Source organism: Bombus huntii, unplaced genomic scaffold (assembly GCF_024542735.1).
Source record: "Bombus huntii isolate Logan2020A unplaced genomic scaffold, iyBomHunt1.1 ctg00000126.1, whole genome shotgun sequence".
In the NCBI taxonomy this organism is placed as follows: domain Eukaryota; kingdom Metazoa; phylum Arthropoda; class Insecta; order Hymenoptera; family Apidae; genus Bombus; species Bombus huntii.
The window spans coordinates 22,229-34,771 of NW_026099375.1; the positions used below are offsets into that span (position 1 = coordinate 22,229).

Here is a 12,543-nt window from a genome sequence, read left to right on the forward strand (position 1 = left end):
TTATAAATTGAAAGAATTAATTACCTTAGGGATAACAGCGTAATATCTTTTTAAAGATCATATTAATAAAGATGATCGCGACCTCGATGTTGAATTAAGATAAATTTTAAATGCAGAAGCTTAATAATTAAGTTTGTTCGACTTTTAAAATCTTACATGATTTGAGTTCAAATCGACGTGAGTCAGATTGGTTTCTATCTATAAAAATAAATAAATTATTTGTACGAAGGGACTATAATTTTTAATTAAACTATATTATTAATTTTAATTAATAATTTTGATTATATTAGCAAATTAGTGCATTAAATTTAGAATTTAAATAAATTATAATAAAATTATAATATATAATAATTTTTTTTTTAATTTTTTATTAATAATATTTATAATTTTGATTAGAGTTTCTTTTTTAACTTTATTTGAGCGTAAAATATTAGGTTATATTCAATTACGAAAAGGTCCAAATAAATTAATAATTAAAGGTTTATTTCAACCTTTTAGAGATGCTTTAAAATTGATATCAAAGGAATTTTTTTTTTAATTTTAATAATTTATATTTATATAGTCGAATAATTATATTTTTTTTATCATTAATATTATGATTTATTTATCCTTGAATATATTCTTTTTTTTTATTGATTATAGAATTATTTTTTTAATACTAATTTTGGATTAATGGTTTATCCAATTATAATAATTGGTTGAGTGTCTTTATGTAATTATTCAATTTTAGGTTCATTACGTTCAGTTTCTCAAATAATTTCATTTGAAATTTTATTATTTTTGGTTTTTTTTTTACTAATAATTTTAATTGAGAATTATTCTTTATTTATATTTATAAAATTTCAATATAATATATATATTTTTTTTTATATATCCTTTATATATTATTTTTATAATTAGCGCATTAATTGATTTAAATCGAGTTCCATTTGATTTGATTGAAGGTGAATCAGAATTAGTTTCTCGATTTAATGTTGAATATTATAGAAGATTATTTGTATTAATTTTTTTATCTGAATATTTAAATGTTATATTTATAAGATTATTATTAACAATAATGTTTTTTGGATTAAATTGATGATCATTTAGTTTTATTTTAGTTTATTTATTTCATTTAATTTTATTAATTATAATTCGTGGTGTATTACCTCGTATTCGATATGATAAATTAATGATAATATGTTGGGTTGAATTATTAGTGTTAATTTTAATATATTTAATATTAATTTATTTAATAAAAGAATTTATTGTTTTGATAGTATTTTAATTTGTATTTTAAAAAATATTTAATTTTTAATAAAAATTTTTTATAATAAATTATTATTAATTTTAAATTAATTTTATTAATTTAAAAATTATAAAAATTTATATGTATATATATATATATAGATTAAGTTTTTAATTATTATATTTAAATATATAAAAGTTTGTTTATATAAATTTAATTAATTAAAAAATTAATTTTTATTAAATTTATATATATATATAAATAAATTATTTAATATTTATTTAATATTCAATCTCAATCTGTCATCGATATCTTCACGCTCCTTCAGCCGAATTTCTCTTCAGCCGAAGGGCATACAGGCGCCAGCCACGAGGGCACTTATAACGAACGCACGTCAGTGGGGATGATATCGATGGGCAATGGAAAAAGAATCAGTTCGGTCGAAAAAATAAGCACATTCGACCACGCGAAAGACGAAAAGAAACGGGTACGCTTTTATCGAGAAATCAACCGAACGACGCTATTGTTTATCTACGTTAAGAATCAGCCGATGTTATTTGCATTATTGGTTAAATATCACCTAGTGTACTTCAGTGCCTATTACACCATTCCACCTCATATTCAAGAGATAAAAACAAAACACCATTAAAAGCTGTAACAGTTATACCTTCAGACCAGAAGAATAAGATGAGAGTATAAGTAAATGAAAAGATATGGAACATTTAAGGACACTAGATATAGCATTGCAAAGAAAGGACAACATCATACATGATCTATCACAAACGCTATCATACTTTGAGAAAAATATATTTTTTATCTTTCTTAAAATTCTTTTTAAGAAGGAAAAATGATTTGAAACAAGAACAAAAGAAACTTTCAATCATTTTTCTTCCCTTAAATCGCAGTGTAAAAATAAAGATGAAAAAAATGTTATAGCGGATTGTAAAGACAATACAATGAACGAGCATACCTTGTTGTCGCGAATTGAAACGTTGCTCGTCACCGTGCGTGTCTGATTTGACGTGTAAGACATTTCCTTGCGGAAGTTGACCCTCTAGTTGTTGGCGCGAGGTTCGCCGCTAACGGTTGCTGCGATGCTGATGATGATGTGATCATGTGTATCACTGTATGATTTACTGCTGTATCTCTGTTCACTTGATCGTCCAATGCTCGTGATCCGGCTCGAAGGACCAAATGTTACGACCGTTCGCGTAGAGACGCGATCGCGAGGGAAACGTGTGAGCGGGAGACGTAAATTTTTGCTACGATTATGATAATCGACGCCGCGAATTAGTCGTTCCCCTGTTTCGTTTAGAATAACAGAGATAGTTCAAATGATTTTAACTTTGAATTAACACAGTTAATATAAACGTGTATATTTAACGATATTTAAAGTTATAATGAATACGTCACAAATGATTTAACGATGATACAATTAGTTTGTTACAGTAATTTGACCCGATTTTATGATATTTCTCGATGTATTCGTTAGACTAAGCGACTTTGATTTTATTCGTCTGAACCTTTCGATGCATCCCGTTTGAATTCTCATTTGCCACTGACTGCCCTTCCATTTGGTCCTTTGTCTTCTCTGAGATACGACCCCCACTACGCTCGGATCACGCCACCGTTCGCGCCTATGATCACCTATACCAGCTTCTTTCTTTATGCGGATAAAATAACGCACCGAAGGCGAATAGATGTTTCTGGAACTCGCTGCTTGACGACAACTATGCGTTTATCGCTACTTTGTGTATACCTCGACGGTCATGTAAGACGATCTGTTTGCGACGGTTAGGAACACGGCCTACAGTAAGCGCCTTGGGGCGTAATAAACGGTGAGAATAGAATAATCTACAGGATTATCAACGGTGAAGTATATAAATATACTAACGTCTCAGAAAACATAATTGAAGTGAGTTGCTTAGATATGAAATTATTGTTAATAACTAAAAGAATAATAGTACAAGTTAGATTAGCAGAGAGACAAACGTGATTGTGCAGTGAGTCTAGGAAACAGGATTAAATATAAAACAAATAAAAATGGAATATGCAATACGTCCTATCCAAGAAGATTGGATACCCACTAATGCATAATAAAAGAATGTCCGCAATATTTGGAATTAAGAACAAAATTCTTAAAATAAACAACCACCATCTTTATGAACAGAGAAAATTGATTATTGAGACTAAAGAATTTTATTAAGAAACAACATGACGCTCAGAGCATAATAACTGAAGTTATAATAACCTGAGCACAACTCAAAAACTTAGCTATGACCCTTTTGTAATAACTAACAAACAAACATTTCAAACTTAATTAATTATAAACAAGCTACAGATAATTTGAAGTTAGATATGAACAAGCTTAATAACAAAATTACATAAATAGAATTTTTCTTTTTTAAATGCGACAGTTCGTAGTACAAAACAAATTTTGTTCAGGAATAAGGTTTTCTGAAAATTTCCAGCGAAAATTTTTGCAAAAATTTCCTAAAGGAATTATAATCTATGAGATAAATGAAATAAAAATACAAAAACCAACTGATATTAAAAGAAGAATGATTATTTTACAAGATAATATGAAACTGTGTAAGGGATTACATATGTAACATATTGTCCCGATGTACACATATCTGCGAAGCGACTTACTACCCTGTATATTCCAGAAACTTCTTAGTTTGCCCCAGCCTTAGCAATTTGAAACTATTTTATTAAAATTAAGAATTTTCCACATTAGATCGAACGCACTTCTTATAGGTACCAAACAGTATATATATATATAGCAAGATTTTACATACCTCTAAATTATTCACAGAAAATTAATACGGCACATAAATTAGACTTCGGATTGTAAATATTAAGAATAAATAACCGATACAGTCTCACAAAAATAGAAGGATAAAGATAGAGATAAGGGATCAAAAACAACAGTTATTTTTCAAATTTGTATGAAAAGCCCTTAAGAAAATAAGTTCCTCCTTAAATTGAAAACAGTTATATGTATAGAAATCAAACTTGCGATAAAGGTAAAAAAGATAGAAAATATGAAAATTGTATTTGTTTTTATGACTCACTTTTACATGTAGTATAATTTCCATCGCTATTTTAGCATAGAACGCTATTTTCAAACACGAATTGTTCCAACTCGATAGTCCCTTGCTTTACTGTAAACGGAAAATTCTTTCGTGTTCTCAACCAAATTTATCAAATTCCAGCAATGACACATGCTATGTGATTGTCAGTAGAACATGGAGAAATGTTTCCAGTAAAGTTTCGAGCGACTTATCGCCGATTTTCAGGAGACACTGCGACGATATCGCGTGTACAGTGCTTCTATCGGTGTTGATGCGCTTTAATACATAGTGCAAGAGAACACTAATAAGATTTCCCAGTGGGCCTGTAAATCCTTATAGATCACTCAAAAATATATCATATTGTTTGTTTCAACTACTAGCAATTTAAAACGTCGTCTACATATATTTAGAAAGTTAGCAAAGACATATATTTGTTCCTGAGCATGATTTCTATCAGTTGAGCGTTGTAGCAAAATGTCCGATACAATTCAATGTTGAATTTGTCTTTTTTTTAGGCTAGCTTGATTGGATTACAGGTAGATTTAAACGATTCGTGTGTTGCATCTCCAAGGCATCTTCGACTCATCGATACGCAGTGATACCCGGCAAACATCTAGTGGACAAGCGACGTTGCTTGCAGGCAGTTTATATACATGTTTTGGCATGTGTTGTCGGCAGGCAATGTCTACAGACGCCTATAGTCTGCCCGTACGCGCCTTAAGTTTCACTGACAGACATTGTCCGCCGATTACTACGACATCTGTCTGTGGACAATAGGCCGTCAGTGTGGAGTTATCTTTACCCGAATAATTTAAGAAATATAAAATAAACTTCAACGAAAAGTTGCTAGCTTCGATATCTTACTAATACAATGTTATCGAAATTGAATAAACCTCGTTACTGTATTTAAAAGGAAATTGCATTTATATTTCAAGTTTATAGAGACAACAACAACAACCAAACAAAGAATCGCAACGAAGAAATAAACGGATACAACAAACAGAACACTGGATCGAAGATAGAACAATAAACAAGATAGAACCAAGAAAACAACAGTAACGAAGAACCGGGGCGCAGAAAAAAGCACGAAGCGTGCGAGCTGGAGAGGAAACCTGTGACCGTCGGTGCAAGCGGTAAGCCTACAAAATGGTTGCCGAGCAGGAATAATCGGCTGGAGAGCCAACCTGCTGGGACCGAGCTATATGGTGGCAGGTATCGCGTGGCGCCAGCTAAGCGAGCTGCCGCCCGAAAGGGTAGGTTTAACTTGTCCAATGATCCGCAAGGAGAGGGCAAGTCGCGCGCCGACCATCTATGCGCGCCATTCCCAAGTCGAACGCGAACATCTAAATGCGAAGCCAGTATGCGTTTTTACTGCAGGTATGGCGCGGTCGACCAAAAGGTCGGGCCCTCAAACGCACACATTACTTGTACAATTCGAGTGCTGCAGATACGGAAAAGCAATTTATAATTTATCGTAATTTATCGTAAAGCGAATTTTGGCGCGTCGTCATAAATAGATTTTTATTTAAAACTAAATTGTTAAATATCCTTTTGTATCAATTCACATAACGTTAATAAATCAATATTAGACATATTACTCATAAATTGTACATATCTTTGTGCATATACGCATAGTTTTCGTGCATATATCAATATTTGTATATTTTATGTGTATAACTTTCATATGCTTTTCGCAAATTTTACATTCATAAACATCTGCAATCTACACGTTACGTTTTTCGTTGTATTTACAAGTACGGACATTAGATATTCTATTACATTCTTTTATTATAATCTTTTGATATATTTATAGCTGTTTAATTATTAGGTCATCCCATAAGTTCGTGCCGTTTTTCGAGAGGTTATATATGTTAAGATCGTTTACATACCTTTCAGTTTCATGAAAAAATGTAATCCCCCTCTCGTTGTACAACTTCTTCCCATTTTTCTGGTAGGTTCCGTCTCGATAAAAGTTCTCTTGTTTTTCTTTAAAATAATTTTCTATGCTATTTTTGAGAGTGTCAATATTTTCAAATTTTTTAGCTACTAAAAAGTGTTGTAATGCTCTGAACAGGTGGTAATCAGATGAGGCAATGTCTGGGGAATATGGGGGATGTGGTAAAATTTTTCAATTAGATTCAGACAATTTTTTTGTAACGCTTTTCGCGACATGCGGTTTAGCATTGTCGTGATGGAAGATAACGTTGTTCCTATTCACTAAACCTGGCCGTTTTTCAGGTAGTGCTTCCCTTAATTTTTCCAACTGAGCGCAATATTTGTCTGAATTAATGGTATCACCACTAGATAAAAGTTCAAAATAGAGTATTCCTTTATAATCCCACCATACACACAAAAGAACTTTACGTGGATGTAACCCTGGTTTTGCACAGCGTTCAGGTGGCTGATTTCGTTGGGATCAGCTACGTTTCCGTTCAGGGTTTTCGAAAAGTATCCACTTTTCATCACCAGTTACCAGGGGCGTTTAAGGAATGGTTCACGTTTATTACGTGCAATTAATGACATGCACGCTGTCGTTCGTTCAAGACGGTTCCGTTCCGTAAGTTCATGGGGCACCCAAACGTTCAACTTTGACACCATCCCCATTTTTTTTAAACACCTATGAATCGTTGTCTTAGGTATTTTCAGGACATTTGACATCTCTTGAACTGTCAAACTTGGTGATTTTTCAACAAGATCCCGAATTTTATCTCCGTCTGTCTGAGGAGGACGCCCGGAGCGTACCTCCTCTTCTAAACAGAAATTCCCAGCTCTAAAACGTTGGAACCACTTCCTACAGGTGCGAGATGAAAGCGTATTTTCTCCGTAAACAGCATATATGTTTTTCCTGGCAATTGTTACCGAACTTTCTTTCCGAAATTCATATAACATGAGATGTCGAAAATGGATACGCATTTCACTCGTGATTTTTTACTGTTAGAAGTCACTGTGTTCACTATATTACGATCTTATGCCCACGAAGATCTACTCTAGCCTGTTCTCGATCAGCTAAGCTCAAGTGCATTGGTCCCTTATCGCCGTATGTTTAGAAATCGACACATGAAATATATACACAAAAGTGTATAAATATATACACAAAAACTTATGGGATCACCTAATATGTAAACGATTTTGAACTATTTAATTTAATAAAGACCTTAGATCGACGGATTTTAATTGCTGTCACATAATCGTTAATTCATTACTTTTCCTCCAACTGTCACGAATTTTCACAAAGTGTGTATTTCAGATCGTTAATCTCATACGGATGTAAACTTCATTTTCTTAATAATCTTGGTCAATCATGTATCACATTTTCTATAAAATCTATAAGATCAGCAAGTGCTCTAATACTTGTGAACAATCATATATCTTAATTCGTGCCTTTTGTATTAATACAGAAGCTTCATGCGAGAAAGAATTTTCGTTATAAATGTTCTCAATGTTGTAAATCGAGTTCTGCCAGAGCAACCGAGCCAAACGGACGTGTAAAACAGTGCTTTAGAAAAAGTGCGGCAAGTGGGGAAGAGAAAGTTACGAACGGCAACGCCCATAGCTAAATGGTGGAAACTCGTGTCTTCTACTAAGAAGACTACAAGCAAAACTAAAATGAAAAAGCACATCCCACCGATAAAAATAATTAACAAAGACGAACAATACTACATAAATAAAACAACAAACATATCAAAACCAAGCCAACCAATAAACGAAGAACAGGAATGCTCAGCTACAAACGAAGTTGACATGGAAACAATACCAAGCAATGAAGAGAATATTACCAATAACGAATTAACCCAACAGGATGAAAGCTGGAAGGTGGCAAGTTATAACAAGAAACGAAAAATAACAGGAAATTCAGATACAGAAAAGCAGCGATGGCTGCAAGAATTACCATTAAGAAACTCCTTCAGCTCACTTACGGAAGAAATAGACGACCCAACAACCAAAAACACAACTAAATCAACGCAAACTACAAAACCACCACCAATATTTGTCGACGCCCAGATAATAGACCCGCTTATTGATCGACTAAACGATATAGTTGGGAAGGAAAACTACACAATAAAACAAACAAAATTAGAACAAGTAAAAATTCAAATAAACACCCCAGAAAATTATAGGAAAGTGATAAAAGAATTAAAAGAAAAAACGCTGTGTACTACACATACCAGCTGAAAACGGAAAGGAGCTACGAAATAGTTATAAGAGGACTACATTCAAAAACTAACACAAAAAAAATTAAGTGACGAATTAGCAAAAATTGGTCACCAAACAAGAGCAATAAACAATATGACAAGATACGATACGAAGCATTTAACAACACACTGTCCTAATAACTAAAACATTCCTGTATAATAATAATATCGACATACTACTCGTATCGGAAACACACTTCACTATAAAAAGTTACATAAAAATACCGTACTACACAATATATGATACCAAGCATCCCTCAGGAAAATCACACGGAGGGACCGCAGTAATAATAAGAAACGACATTAAACACCACTAACACAGCCAAGCTAGTAAGGAATATATACAAGCAACCACCGTTACTGTACAAACTAGCAGCAACCATTTACAGTTGTCAGCAGTATATGTACCACCGCGTCACAAAATGACATCACAAACGTGGGAAGAGTACTTTCAACACTTAGGTGACAAGTATATCGCAACGGGAGACTAAAATGCAAACCACACGCTATGGGGATCAAGAATTACCACACCTCGAGGTAGAACCCTGGAAAAATACATTAACAACAACCTCAATATATTATCCACAGGAAGACATACTGGCCGACAGACCTGAGCAAAATACCTGGCCTACTGGATTTTGCAGTTACAAAGGGACTAAACGCAAATAAACTGAAAATAACACCCAGCCTCATTGCATACAGCCCAATTGCTTACAGAAACAAATTAATACTTTATAGCAATCCAAGGACACTATGCAACAGAACAACCAAATGGCAAATTTTTAAAGAAATAATCGAGAGCAAAACCAGTTGCAGCATCCCATTGGAAACACCCGAACACGTCGAACAGGCAGTAACACCATTGACAGAAACTATCCAAGAAGCATCATGGACAACCACTATACCTGAACCAACCAACAGACAAACAAAAATAATTCCATCAGACATACTTGAAAAAATTAGAGAAAAAAGAAAAGCGAAAGCAAAATGGCAAAAACATAGAACACGAGAAAACAAAAAACACCTAAACAAACTTGCAAAGGAAATAAAAAACAAAATAAAAGTGCACAACAATAACGAATTCACAAAATTCATAGAGTCACTCTCTGCTCACGAGAACTCCAACTACTCCCTATGGAAAGCCACGAAAAAAAAAGAAACCAATAAAACTAGTCCCAGCAATCAGGACGGCAGACAACACATGGGCAAGAAGCAACGAAGAGCAAGCTGAAGAATTTTCCAACCACCTTTGAAACATATTTATACCACATAATATCAACAACAGCAACCCCAAATGTCATACGGACGAGGATGCGTTTACCACTAGTACCTCAACTGACAACCACTATACCATACCTAAAACAACAGCACAAGAAATTAGAAACATAATCGAGAAAACAAAAAACAATAAAGCACCACGAATCGACCTAATCAATGGTAAAATCTTGAAAAACCTTCCGCCAAAAGCGACAACACTAATGACAATAATATTCAATGCAATACTAAGAATCCAATACTTTCCTAAACTGTGGAAACTAGCACAGGACATAATGTTACCTAAACCAGGCAAAGAACCACACCAAACTGCATCTTACAGACCAATATCACTACTTCCTGTGTTTTCCAAAATACTAGAAGAAATAATATGCAACCGCATAAAACCAATAATATAGAAGGAAAAATTAATACCAGATCACCAATTTCGATTCAGAAACATACACTCCACTATACAGCAAATGCACAGGCTCATTAAAGAAATAATACTAGCATTAGAAAACAAACAATACTGTACAGCCCTCTCTATGGACATAGATAAAGCATTTGACAAAATAAACCACGAAAGCCTACTACAAACAATCAGGAAACAATTTCCGGAGCAAATATACCAATTAATAAAATCTTACTTAAGCAGCAGAACCTTCGTAATAAAAATCAAGGACACATACTCTGAAGTTAAAGACATCAAGGCAGAGGTTCCGCGAGGAAGCGTCTTAGGATCAATACTATACACAAAACATACCAACAACTACCAATAGCAAAATACTGACACTCACGGACGACACAGCTGTACTAGTCAGGCACACTAACCCAGAAACAGCAGTCAAATTACTACAAGAACATATCACAAAAATAGAAAAGTGGCTGCAAGATAAACAAATAAAAGCAAACCCCGATAAATGCAACCATATTACACTCACACTGCGAAAACAGACACCATCAAACATCCTACTGAACGGCACGCACATACCGCAAACAAAGCAAGTCAGATACCTAGGACTAGACCACCTAGAAACACAACTCACATGGAAACAGCATACTAAATCAATAATAGACAAAATACAGACAACAAGGAGACAAATGCATTGGCTAACAAGTCGAAAATCCAAATTAAGCATAGAAAATAAATTAAAAATATACAAAACGATCATAAAACCAATCTGGACGTACGGAATACCACTATGGGGGGCAGCGGCAATGAGCCATATAAACAAAATAGAGACAGTACAAGCTAAAATTCTTAGAACAATAGTAAACGCCCCATGGTACGTTAGAAACGAAGGCATACGGAAGGACCTGGGAATACCAATGGTCAAAGAGAAAATTAGCAGACACGCAGAAAAAGAAAGAATAGGAACACAGCCAAACTGGCTAGCTGCGGAAACGATCAACACCTCAAACATGGATAGAATGCTGAAAGGGAAATACCCAGCAGACCTCACAAAGGACACAACCAAACAAACACGAAGATGGTATCCCACTGGGGGTAGCTACCCACATAATAATCTAACAGCCAAAAAATTCTACCAAATGTCCAAACTGGACAAATTGTGAATCTAATCTATAAAATAAAAAAAAACCTGTGATCTGAGTTTAGATCTCAGTTTAGAGTGATACATCTCCTAAAAGGATTAAGAGATTTTTTAACAAATTCCCAAAATAACAGTGAATTTTAGAACAAAGATAATGGAAATACATAAACATCTTGTTAATAACGACGTGGGTATACTGATGGGAACTAATATCTGCAGAATATATGAATGTCTTAAACATAACGTAATGCTAAAAAACGTTCTCTTTGTCCAACGACCTCTTGATTCCTATACAACCTCTCCTGGTTATCTTGCGCACGCGTAACATTCACGTACCGTTACATGCATTGCCATTCCATACTTTTCGTATCCTTTTTATACGGTTACTTGAATATAGAATTATATAAAAAATACAAGAGCACAAAGATATAGAAAATATAAAAATATAAAAATAAAAGATTACAAAACTGTTAAAATTACAGAAAATCAGATTAAACATTAGTACCTATATTCTACATTCTTTTTGTATTACATATACATTTTTTACATTATAATTGTCGGGTTTACATTAGAATTAGGGTTAGGGGCGTGAAACGAATCTTCATTTGGATTACACATTGTCGTTGTGCAATAGGGAAGACATTGACTAGTGCAACTGCGATTATTATAGAATCGGACAAGTAACCGTGGTAATTAGATACTCGAGAAACTAATGACAATGATCCTAAGTGCAATAACGAATCCGCGGTCAACGGGATAGTAGACGTACGGGCTCACAAAATCTAAGTCGGACTCTTTGTTAATAAAACGCGTAATATTTACTGGTCGTATGGGGTTAGTCTTTTCGTCGATGAGATCGCAAGAAAGAATGAATTTCCGTCCCGATGATGCCACAGAGAAAAACTATGATGGGGTGTGTCTAAGGACACGAGATCATCGGATTCGTCGAGGATAGCCTTCGTTCAGAAAGTAAGGGAAATTGACGTTGCTGCTAATTGGTCAATTTCCATATTGGTGGTTAGAAAAAGATGCTAGCCGCCCTCGAGGGAATGTTGCTAGTTGGAGACGCCGTTCGTTGAAAAATAGGTCTCTCCTATCTTCCCGTAGCTGGGACAAAGACTGTTTGTTTGAAGGACTTTAGTTAACTAAATCCTAAGATTTATAGCGGCTCCTCAGGCTAGCTGAACATGTACTGCGGAGACGCATCGACATCTGGCAATCATCTTACTCGAAGA

The 12,543-nt window shown here is 34.1% G+C and overlaps 1 pseudogene; it reads left to right on the top strand.

Moving 5' to 3' along the window:
• The first annotated feature begins 322 nt into the window (after positions 1-322).
• Positions 323-1,270, top strand: LOC126877151 (NADH-ubiquinone oxidoreductase chain 1-like; annotated as a pseudogene).
• The last annotated feature ends 11,273 nt before the right edge of the window (positions 1,271-12,543 follow it).